We start from the raw sequence: 12,915 nt of genomic DNA on the forward strand, positions 1-12,915 counted from the left end.
TGTTGCCAAGAAGCTTGAGATTGACTCGCCGAAGCAACAGAAACTGCAGGGTGGTTGCCTGCATACTCTGGGATGTAGGGCGAATGATACAAAGCTGTATGCATGACCTGCTTCGGCTGAGCTTGTTGTGCTGCGGCTTCGGCTATTTCCTTTTGCTTCTGGATGGTAACATGACACATCCTGGTAGTATGGCCCTTGTTCTCACCACAGAATAAGCAAAAGATTCTTCTCTGTTGATCGCCAAATCTTCCTCCGAAGCCCCTGGCACCTCTGCCTCTTGGAGCTGGTGGTCGGAAGGGAGCTTGCTGTTGCCCCGAAGCCTGTGAGGAATATTGTGGCCTTTGCTGTTGGCTCCCCTTATCATCACTTTGTGTAGAGTTATGAATTGATCTAACATGCCTCGGGTAAAACCTCCCACCGAAGCCCCTGGTCATTTCAGAAAACCTGAAGGCCTCCTCCCTTCTTTGGCGAAAATCGTTATCGGCCCGAATGTACTCATCCATCTTCTGGAGAAGCTTCTCCAAAGTTTGAGGGGGCTTCCTGGCGAAGTACTGAGCTGACGGTCCTGGCCGAAGCCCCTTGATCATGGCCTCAATGACAATTTCATTGGGCACCGTTGGTGCCTGTGCTCTCAAACGCAAGAACCTTCGGACATACGCCTGAAGGTATTCTTCGTGATCCTGGGTGCACTGGAACAGAGCCTGAGCAGTAACCGGCTTCGTCTGAAACCCTTGGAAGCTAGTTAACAAGAGGTCCTTCAGCTTCTGCCATGAAGTGATCGTTCCTGGTCGAAGGGAGGAATACCAGGTTTGAGCAACACTTCTGACAGCCATAACAAAAGATTTGGCCATGACCGCAGCATTGCCACCATAGGAAGATACTGTTGCCTCGTAGCTCATCAAAAACTGCTTCGGGTCTGAGTGGCCATCGAATACGGGAAGCTGAGGAGGCTTGTAAGACGGAGGCCAAGGTGTAGCCTGCAGCTCAGCGGACAGAGGAGAAGCATCGTCAAAGACAAAATTCCCATGATGGAAATTGTCATACCAGTCATCTCCGTTGGGAAAATCCTCCTGATGAAGGTCTTGGTGCTGAGGCCTTCGGTGTTGCTCATCCTGAGCAAGGTGACGAACTTCTTCAGAGGCTTCGTCTATCTGCCTCTGTAGTTCAGCTAGCCTGGCCATCTTTTCTTTCTTCCTCTGCACTTGTTGATGAAGCATCTCCATATCTCTGATTTCTTGATCTAACTCGTCCTCTGGTGGTGACGGGCTAACAGCCTTCCTTTTCCGGCTTCGGGCCTCCCGAAGAGAGACTGTCTCCTGATTGTGGTCCAGCGGTTGTAGAGCTGCAGTCCCAGGTGCTGAAGCTTTCTTCGGCGCCATAACGAAGGTTTATGATCGCCGAAGATAAAAAACTTCAAAGAGTGGAAGTGAGTTCACCGGAGGTGGGCGCCAATGTTGGGGACTTGTTCTCAAATGCTTCAAGAACAAGGCAACATAGAAAATGTTAATCGGTTAAGTCCTTCGTCCTACGAAACATTATTTCCCTTGGGATATAATGATTTTCGGACGAAGGTCACAAAGGGCGAACCTTTATAAATGCATTACATATTGACGAAGAATGAATTACAAGAAACATAAAGAATTACGTAGATCATCATATATCATTATTATATATAAATAAAAATAACATTGAATTACAGATGTACCTCCAATTTGAAGGAAATGAAAGTACAAGCGTGACGCAAAAGTGAACACCAAATCAGCGTGAACAGTACGGGGGTACTGTTCACCTATTTATAGGCACGGGGTACAACCCATACAAAATTACATACATGCCCTTTACATTTGGTGGTAATTCTATAGTAATCTATCGAGGTCTAAATGGCCTTTTCATCTTCAAGTCGGTTCCCTTTTCTGCGAACATGCCGAAGCTTTCCTGCTTCACAGCTTCGGCGCTGTGTCAACCTTCGTATCTTTTGAGCTTCTCCCTCTCTGATACGAGTCCGAAGATACCTGTTCACACATTATACTCTAGAAACACTGTTAAATCATGTTTTTGAGGACCTTCGGAAGCCGAAGGCCCCCAACAGTTCCGGTGGCAAAAACTCGTGCTTTGTATGCACCCGACACCCGTTTTCGAAATGTGTGACGTGCGATAACGAAATTGCGAGAAACCACCCCAAACATGAGTTTTGGACCTAAAGTAGTGGATTGGGCATGTTCGTTGCGAAAAACGAAGAAATGGTTCCGGTGGCAAAAACTCGTGCTTTGTATGCACCCCACACCCGTTTTCGGAATGGGTGACGTGCGACAACAAAATTGCGCGAAACCACCCCAAACATGAGTTTTGGACCTAAAGTAGTGGATTTGGCATGTTCGTTGCGAAAAACGAAGAAATGGTTCCTGTGGCAAAAACTCGTGCTTTGTATCCACCCCGACACCCGTTTTCGGAATGGGTGACGTGCGACAACGAAATTGCGCGAAACCACCCCAAACATGAGTTTTGGACCTAAAGTAGTGGATTGGGCATGTTCGTTGCGAAAAACGAAGAAATGGTTCCGGTGGCAAAAACTCGTGCTTTGTATGCACCCCGACACCAGTTTTCGGAATGGGTGACGTGCGGCAACGAAATTGCGCAAAACCACCTCAAACATGAGTTTTGGACCTAAAGTAGTGGATTGGGCATATTCGTTGCGAAAAACGAAGAAACGGTTCCGGTGGCAAAAACTCGTGCTTTGTATGCACCCGACACCCGTTTTCGGAATGGGTGACGTGCGACAACGAAATTGCGCGAAACCACCCCAAACGTGAGTTTTGGACCTAAAGTAGTGGATTGGGCATGTTCGTTGCCAAAAACGAAGAAATGGTTCCTGTGGCAAAAACTCGTGCTTTGTATGCACCCCGACAACCGTTTTCAGAATGGGTGACGTGCGGCAACGAAATTGCGCAAAACCACCTCAAACATGAGTTTTGGGCCTAAAGTAGTGGAGTGGGCATGTTCGTTGCGAAAAACGAAGAAATGGTTCCGGTGACAAAAACTCGTGCTTTGTATGCACCCTGACAACCGTTTTTAGAATGGGTGACGTGCGGCAACGAAATTGCGCGAAACCACCCCAAACATGAGTTTTGGACCTAAAGTAGTGGATTGGGCATGTTCGTTGCGAAAAACGAAGAAATGGTTCCGGTGGCAAAAACTCGTGCTTTGTATGCACCCGACACCCGTTTTCGGAATGGGTGACGTGCGGCAACGAAATTGCGCAAAACCACCCCAAACATGAGTTTTGTACCTAAAGTAGTGGATTGGGCATGTTCGTTGCGAAAAACGAAGAAATGGTTCCGGTGGCAAAAACTCGTGCTTTTATGCACCCGACACCCATTTTCGGAATGGGTGACGTGCGACAACGAAATTGCGAGAAACCACCCCAAATATGAGTTTTGGACCTAAAGTAGTGGATTGGGCATGTTCGTTGCGAAAAACGAAGAAATGGTTCATGTGGCAAAAACTCGTGCTTTGTATGCACCCCGACACCCGTTTTCGAAATGGGTGACGTGCGACAACGAAATTGCGAGAAACCACCCCAAACATGAGTTTTGGACCTAAAGTAGTGGATTGGGCATGTTCGTTGCGAAAAACGAAGAAATGGTTCCGGTGGCAAAAACTCGTGCTTTATATGCACCCCCGACAACCGTTTTCAGAATGGGTGACGTGCGGCAAAGAAATTGCGCGAAACCACCCCAAACATGACTTTTGGACCTAAAGTAGTGGATTGGGCATGTTCGTTGCGAAAAACGAAGAAATGGTTCCGGTGGCAAAAACTCGTGCTTTGTATGCACCCCGACACCCGTTTTCGGAATGGGTGACGTGCGACAACGAAATTGCGCGAAACCACCCCAAACATGAGTTTTGGACCTAAAGTAGTGGATTGGGCTTGTTCGTTACGAAAAACGAAGAAATAGTTCCGGTGGCAAAAACTCGTGCTTTGTATGCACCCGACACCCGTTTTCGGAATGGGTGACGTGCGACAACGAAGTTGCGCGAAACCACCTCAAACATGAGTTTTGGACCTAAAGTAGTGGAGTGGGCATGTTCGTTGCGAAAAACGAAGAAATGGTTTCGGTGGCAAAAACTCGTGCTTTGTATGCACTCCAACACCCGTTTTCGAAATGGGTGACGTGCGACAAAGAAATTGCGAGAAACCACCCCAACACATGAGTTTCGGACCTAAAGTAGTGGATTGGGCATGTTCGTTGCGAAAAACGAAGAAATGGTTCTGGTGGCAAAAACTCGTGCTTTATATGCACCCTGACAACCGTTTTTAGAATGGGTGACGTGCGGCAACGAAATTGCGCGAAACCACCCCAAACATGAGTTTTGAACCTATAGTAGTGGATTGGGCATGTTCATTGCGAAAAACGAAGAAATGGTTCCGGTGGCAAAAACTCGTGCTTTGTATGCACCCCGACAACCGTTTTCAGAACGGGTGACGTGCGGCAACGAAATTGCGCGAAACCACCCCAAACATGAGTTTTGGTCCTAAAGTAGTGGATCGGGCATGTTCGTTGCGAAAAACGAAGAAATGGTTCCGGTGGCAAAAACTCGTGCTTTGTATGCACTCGACACCCGTTTTCGGAATGGGTGACGTGCGACAATGAAATTGTGCGAAACCACCCCAAACATGAGTTTTGGACGTAAAGTAGTGGATTGGGCATGTTCGTTGCGAAAAACGAAGAAATGGTTCCGTTGGCAAAAACTCGTGCTTTTATGCACCCCGATACCCGTTTTCAGAATGGGTGACGTGCGACAACGAAATTGCGCGAAACCACCTCAAACATGAGTTTTGGACCTAAAGTAGTGGATTGGGCATGTTCGTTGTGAAAAACGAAGAAATGGTTCCGCTGGCAAAAACTCGTGCTTTGTATGCACCCCGACACCCGTTTTCGGAATGGGTGACGTGCGACAACGAAATTGCGCGAAACCACCCCAAACATGAGTTTTGGACCTAAAGTAGTGGATTGGGCATGTTCGTTGCGAAAAACGAAGAAATGGTTCCGGTGGCAAAAACTCGTGCTTTTATGCACCCGACACCCATTTTCGGAATGGGTGACGTGCGGCAACGAAATTGCGCGAAACCACCCCAAACATGAGTTTTGTACCTAAAGTAGTGGATTGGGCATGTTCGTTGTGAAAAACGAAGAAACGGTTCCGGTGGCAAAAACTCGTGTTTTATATGCACCCCGACAACCGTTTTCAGAATGGGTGACGTGCTGCAACGAAATTGCGCAAAACCACCTCAAACATGAGTTTTGGACCTAAAGTAGTGAATTGGGCATGTTCGTTGCGAAAAACGAAGAAATGGTTCCGCTGGCAAAAACTCGTGCTTTGTATGCACCCCGACACCCGTTTTCGGAATGGGTGACGTGCGACAACGAAATTGCGCGAAACCACCTCAAACATGAGTTTTGGACCTAAAGTAGTGGAGTGGGCATGTTCGTTGCGAAAAACGAAGAAATGGTTCCGGTGGCAAAAACTCGTGCTTTGTATGCACCCTGACAACCGTTTTTAGAATGGGTGACGTGCGACAACGAAATTGCGCGAAACCACCCCAAACATGAGTTTTGGACCTAAAGTAGTAGATTGGGCATGTTCGTTGCGAAAAACGAAGAAATGGTTCCGGTGGCAAAAACTCGTGCTTTGTATGCACCCCAACACCCGTTTTCGAAATGGGTGACGTGCGACAACGAAATTGCGAGAAACCACCCCAACACATGAGTTTCGGACCTAAAGTAGTGGATTGGGCATGTTTGTTGCGAAAAACGAAGAAATGGTTCTGGTGGCAAAAACTCGTGCTTTTATGCACCCGACACCCGTTTTCGGAATGGGTGACGTGCGGCAAAGAAATTGCGCGAAACCACCCCAAACATGAGTTTTGTACCTAAAGTAGTGGATTGGGCATGTTCGTTGTGAAAAACGAAGAAATGGTTCCGGTGGCAAAAACTCGTGCTTTATATGCACCCTGACAACCGTTTTCAGAATGGGTGACGTGCGGCAACGAAATTGCATGAAACCACCCCAAACATGAGTTTTGAACCTATAGTAGTGGATTGGGCATGTTCGTTGCGAAAAACGAAGAAATGGTTCCGGTGGCAAAAACTCGTGCTTTGTATGCACCCCGATAACCGTTTTCAGAACGGGTGACGTGCGGCAACGAAATTGCGCGAAACCACCCCAAACATGAGTTTTGGTCCTAAAGTAGTGGATCGGGCATGTTCGTTGCGAAAAACGAAGAAATGGTTCCTGTGGCAAAAACTCGTGCTTTGTATGCACCCCGACACCCGTTTTCGGAATGGGTGACGTGCGACAACGAAATTGCGCGAAACCACCCCAAACATGAGTTTTGGACCTAAAGTAGTGGATTGGGCATGTTCGTTGCGAAAAACGAAGAAATGGTTCCGGTGGCAAAAACTCGTGCTTTGTATGCACCCCGACACCAGTTTTCGGAATGGGTGACGTGCGGCAACGAAATTGCGCAAAACCACCTCAAACATGAGTTTTGGACCTAAAGTAGTGGATTGGGCATATTCGTTGCGAAAAACGAAGAAACGGTTCCGGTGGCAAAAACTCGTGCTTTGTATGCACCCTGACAACCGTTTTTAGAATGGGTGACGTGCGGCAACGAAATTGCGCGAAACCACCCCAAACATGAGTTTTGGACCTAAAGTAGTGGATTGGGCCTATTCGTTGCGAAAAATGAAGAAATGGTTCCGGTGGCAAAAACTCATGCTTTGTATGTACCCGACACCCGTTTTCGGAATAGGTGACGTACGACAACGAAATTGCGCGAAACCACCCCAAACATGAGTTTTGGACCTAAAGTAGTGGCTTGGGCATGTTCGTTGCGAAAAACGAAGAAATGGTTCCGGTGGCAAAAACTCGTGCTTTGTATGCACCCCGACACCAGTTTTCGGAATGGGTGACGTGCGGCAACGAAATTGCGCAAAACCACCTCAAACATGAGTTTTGGACCTAAAGTAGAGGATTGGGCATATTCGTTGCGAAAAACGAAGAAACGGTTCCGGTGGCAAAAACTCGTGCTTTGTATGCACCCGACACCCGTTTTCGTAATGGGTGACGTGCGACAACGAAATTGCGCAAAACCACCCCAAACATGAGTTTTGGACCTAAAGTTGGCATGTTCGTTGCCAAAAACGTAGAAATGGTCCCAGTGGCAAAAACTCGTGCTTTGTATGCACCCCGACAACCGTTTTCAGAATGGGTGACGTGCGGCAACGAAATTGCGCAAAACCACCTCAAACATGAGTTTTGGACCTAAAGTAGTGGAGTGGGCATGTTCGTTGCGAAAAACGAAGAAATGGTTCCGGTGGCAAAAACTCGTGCTTTGTATGCACCCTGACAACCGTTTTTAGAATGGGTGGCGTGCGGCAACGAAATTGCGCGAAACCACCCCAAACATGAGTTTTGGACCTAAAGTAGTGGATTGGGCATGTTCGTTGCGAAAAACGAAGAAATGGTTCCGGTGGCAAAAACTCGTGCTTTGTATGCACCCGACACCCGTTTTCGGAATGGGTGACGTGCGGCAACGAAATTGCGCGAAACCACCCCAAACATGAGTTTTGGACCTAAAGTAGTGGATTGGGCCTGTTCGTTGAGAAAAACGAAGAAATGGTTCCGGTGGCAAAAACTTGTGCTTTGTATGCACCCGACACCCGTTTTCGAAATGTGTGACGTGCGATAACGAAATTGCGAGAAACCACCCCAAACATGAGTTTTGGACCTAAAGTAGTGGATTGGGCATGTTCGTTGCGAAAAACGAAGAAATGGTTCCGGTGGCAAAAACTCGTGCTTTGTATGCACCCCACCCGTTTTCGGAATGGGTGACGTGCGACAACGAAATTGCGCGAAACCACCCCAAACATGAGTTTTGGACCTAAAGTAGTGGATTTGGCATGTTAGTTGCGAAAAACGAAGAAATGGTTCCTTTGGCAAAAACTCATGCTTTGTATGCACCCCGACACCCGTTTTCGGAATGGGTGACGTGCGACAACGAAATTGCGTGAAACCACCCCAAACATGAGTTTTGGACCTAAAATAGTGGATTGGGCATATTCGTTGCGAAAAACGAAGAAACGGTTCCGGTGGCAAAAACTCATGCTTTGTATGCAACCCGACACCCGTTTTCGGAATGGGTGACGTGCGACAAAGAAATTGTGCGAAACCACCCCAAACATGAGTTTTGGACCTAAAGTAGTGGATTCGGCATGTTCGTTGCGAAAAACGAAGAAATGGTTCCGTTGGCAAAAACTCGTGCTTTTATGCACCCCGATACCCGTTTTCAGAATGAGTGACGTGCGACAACGAAATTGCGCAAAACCACCTCAAACATGAGTTTTGGACCTAAAGTAGTGGATTGGGCATGTTCGTTGCGAAAAACGAAGAAATGGTTCCGGTGGCAAAAACTCGTGCTTTGTATGCACCCCGACACCCATTTCGGAACGGGTGACGTGCGACAACGAAATTGTGCGAAACCACCCCAAACATGAGTTTTGGACCTAAAGTAGTGGAGAGGGCATGTTCGTTGCGAAAAAAGAAGAAATGGTTCCGGCGGCAAAAACGCGTGTTTTGTATGCACCCTGACAACCGTTTTTAGAATGGGTGACGTGCGGCAACGAAATTGCGCGAAACCACCCTAAACATGAGTTTTGGACCTAAAGTAGTGGATTGGGCATGTTCGTTGCGAAAAACGAAGAAATGGTTCCGGTGGCAAAAACTCGTGCTTTGTATGCACCCGACACCCGTTTTCGGAATGGGTGACGTGCGGCAACGAAATTGCGCGAAACCACCCCAAACATGAGTTTTGGACCTAAAGTAGTGGATTGGGCCTGTTCGTTGCGAAAAACAAAGAAATGGTTCCGGTGGCAAAAACTCGTGCTTTGTATGCACCCGACACCCGTTTTCGAAATGTGTGACGTGCGATAACGAAATTGCGAGAAACCACCCCAAACATGAGTTTTGGACCTAAAGTAGTGGATTGGGCATGTTCGTTGCGAAAAACGAAGAAATGGTTCCGGTGGCAAAAACTCGTGCTTTGTATGCACCCCGACACTAGTTTTCGGAATGGGTGACGTGCGACGACGAAATTGCGCGAAACCACCTCAAACATGAGTTTTGGACCTAAAGTAGTGGATTGGGCATATTCGTTGCGAAAAACGAAGAAACGGTTCCGGTGGCAAAAACTCGTGCTTTGTATGCACCCGACACCCGTTTTCGGAATGGGTGACGTGCGACAACGAAATTGCGCGAAACCACCCCAAACATGAGTTTTGGACCTAAAGTAGTGGATTGGGCATGTTCGTTGCCAAAAACGAAGAAATGGTTCCGGTGGCAAAAACTCGTGCTTTGTATGCACCCCACACCCGTTTTCGGAATGGGTGACGTGCGACAATGAAATTGCGCGAAACCACCCCAAACATGAGTTTTGGACCTAAAGTAGTGGATTGGGCATGTTCGTTGCCAAAAACGAAGAAATGGTTGCGGTGGCAAAAACTCGTGCTTTGTATGCAGCCCGACACCCGTTTTCGGAATGGGTGACGTGCGGCAACGAAATTGCGCAAAACCACCCCAAACATGAGTTTTGGACCTAAAGTAGTGGAGTGGGCATGTTCGTTGCGAAAAACGAAGAAATGGTTCCGGTGGCAAAAAGTCGTGCTTTGTATGCACCCGACACCCGTTTTCGGAATGGGTGACGTGCGGCAACGAAATTGCAGGAAACCACCCCAAACATGAGTTTTGGACCTAAAGTAGTGGATTGGGCATGTTCGTTGCGAAAAACGAAGAAATGGTTCCGGTGGCAAAAACTCGTGCTTTGTATGCACCCGACACCCGATTTCGAAATGTGTGACGTGCGATAACGAAATTGCGAGAAACCACCCCAAACATGAGTTTTGGACCTAAAGTAGTGGATTGGGCATGTTCGTTGTGAAAAACGAAGAAATGGTTCCGGTGGCAAAAACTCGTGCTTTGTATGCACTCCACACCCGTTTTCGGAATGGGTGACGTGCGACAACGAAATTGCGTGAAACCACCCCAAACATGAGTTTTAGACCTAAAGTAGTGGATTGGGCATGTTCGTTGCGAAAAACGAAGAAATGGTTCCTGTGGCAAAAACTCGTGCTTTGTATGCACCCCGACACCCGTTTTCGGAATGGGTGACGTGCGACAACGAAATTGCGCGAAACCACCCGAAACATGAGTTTTGGACCTAAAGTAGTGGAGTGGGCATGTTCGTTGCGAAAAACGAAGAAATGGTTCCGGTGGCAAAAAGTCGTGCTTTGTATGCACCCGACACCCGTTTTCGGAATGGGTGACGTGCGGCAACGAAATTGCAGGAAACCACCCCAAACATGAGTTTTGGACCTAAAGTAGTGGATTGGGCATGTTCGTTGCGAAAAACGAAGAAATGGTTCCGGTGGCAAAAACTCGTGCTTTGTATGCACCCGACACCCGATTTCGAAATGTGTGACGTGCGATAACGAAATTGCGAGAAACCACCCCAAACATGAGTTTTGGACCTAAAGTAGTGGATTGGGCATGTTCGTTGTGAAAAACGAAGAAATGGTTCCGGTGGCAAAAACTCGTGCTTTGTATGCACTCCACACCCGTTTTCTGAATGGGTGACGTGCGACAACGAAATTGCGCGAAACCACCCCAAACATGAGTTTTGGACCTAAAGTAGTGGATTGGGCATGTTCGTTGCGAAAAACGAAGAAATGGTTCCTGTGGCAAAAACTCGTGCTTTGTATGCACCCCGACAGCCGTTTTCGGAATGGTTGACGTGCGACAACGAAATTGCGCGAAACCACCCCAAACATGAGTTTTGGACCTAAAATAGTGGATTGGGCATATTCGTTGCGAAAAACGAAGAAACGGTTCCGGTGGCAAAAACTCATGCTTTGTATGCACCCCGACACCCGTTTTCGGAATGGGTGACGTGCGACAAAGAAATTGTGCGAAACCACCCCAAACATGAGTTTTGGACCTAAAGTAGTGGATTGGGCATGTTCGTTGCGGAAAACGAAGAAATGGTTCCGGTGGCAAAAACTCGTGCTTTTATTGCACCCCGACAACCGTTTTCAGAATGGGTGACGTGCGGCAACGAAATTGCGCAAAACCACCCCAAACATGAGTTTTGTACCTAAAGTAGTGGATTGGGCATGTTTGTTGCGAAAAACGAAGAAATGGTTCCGGTGGCAAAAACTCGTGCTTTGTATGCACCCGACACCTGTTTTCGGAATAGGTGACGTACGACAACGAAATTGCGCGAAACCACCCCAAACATGAGTTTTGGACCTAAAGTAGTGGATTGGGCATGTTCGTTGCGAAAAACGAAGAAATGGTTCCGGTGGCAAAAACTCGTGCTTTGTATGCACCCCGACACTAGTTTTCGGAATGGGTGACGTGCGACAACGAAATTGCGCGAAACCACCTCAAACATGAGTTTTGGACCTAAAGTAGTGGATTGGGTATATTCGTTGCGAAAAACAATGAAACGGTTCCGGTGGCAAAAACTCGTGCTTTCTATGCACCCGACACCCGTTTTCGGAATGGGTGACGTGCGACAACGAAATTGCGCGAAACCACCCCAAACATGAGTTTTGGACCTAAATTAGTGGATTGGGCATGTTCGTTGCCAAAAACGAAGAAATGGTTCCGGCGGCAAAAACTCGTGCTTTGTATGCACCCGACACCCGTTTTCGTAATGTGTGACGTGCGATAACGAAATTGCGAGAAACCACCCCAAACATGAGTTTTGGACCTAAAGTAGTGGATTGGGCCTGTTCGTTGCGAAAAACGAAGAAACGGTTCCGGTAGCAAAAACTCGTGCTTTGTATGCACCCGACACCCGTTTTCGAAATGTGTGACGTGCGATAACGAAATTGCGAGAAACCACCCCAAACATGAGTTTTGGACCTAAAGTAGTGGATTGGGCATGTTCGTTGCGAAAAACGAAGAAATGGTTCCGGTGGCAAAAACTCGTGCTTTGTATGCACCCCACACCCGTTTTCGGAATGGGTGACGTGCGACAACGAAATTGCGCGAAACCACCCCAAACATGAGTTTTGGACCTAAAGTAGTGGATTGGGCATGTTCGTTGCCAAAAACGAAGAAATGGTTCCGGTGGCAAAAACTTGTGCTTTGTATGACCCCGACAACCGTTTTCAGAATGGGTGACGTGCGGCAACGAAATTGCGCAAAACTACCTCAAACATGAGTTTTGGACCTAAAGTAGTGGAGTGGGCATGTTCGTTGCGAAAAACGAAGAAATGGTTTCGGTGGCAAAAACGCGTGCTTTGTATGCACCCTGACAACCGTTTTTAGAATGGGTGACGTGCGGCAACGAAATTGCGCGAAACCACCCTAATCATGAGTTTTGGACCTAAAGTAGTGGATTGGGCATGTTCGTTGCGAAAAACGAAGAAATGGTTCCGGTGGCAAAAACTCGTGCTTTGTATGCACCCCAACACTAGTTTTCGGAATGGGTGACGTGCGACAACGAAATTGCGCGAAACCACCTCAAACATGAGTTTTGGACCTAAAGTAGTGGATTGGGCATATTCGTTGCGAAAAACGAAGAAATGGTTCCGGTGGCAAAATGTTGTGCTTTGTATGCACCCGACACCCGTTTTCGGAATGGGTGACGTGCGGCAACGAAATTGCAGGAAACCACCCCAGACATGAGTTTTGGACCTAAAGTAGTGGATTGGGCCTGTTCGTTGCGAAAAACGAAGAAATGGTTCCGGTGGCAAAAACTCGTGCTTTGTATGCACCCGACACCCGATTTCGAAATGTGTGACGTGCGATAACGAAATTGCGAGAAACCACCCCAAACATGAGTTTTGG

Source organism: Zea mays, chromosome 8 (assembly GCF_902167145.1).
Source record: "Zea mays cultivar B73 chromosome 8, Zm-B73-REFERENCE-NAM-5.0, whole genome shotgun sequence".
Classification (NCBI taxonomy): domain Eukaryota; kingdom Viridiplantae; phylum Streptophyta; class Magnoliopsida; order Poales; family Poaceae; genus Zea; species Zea mays.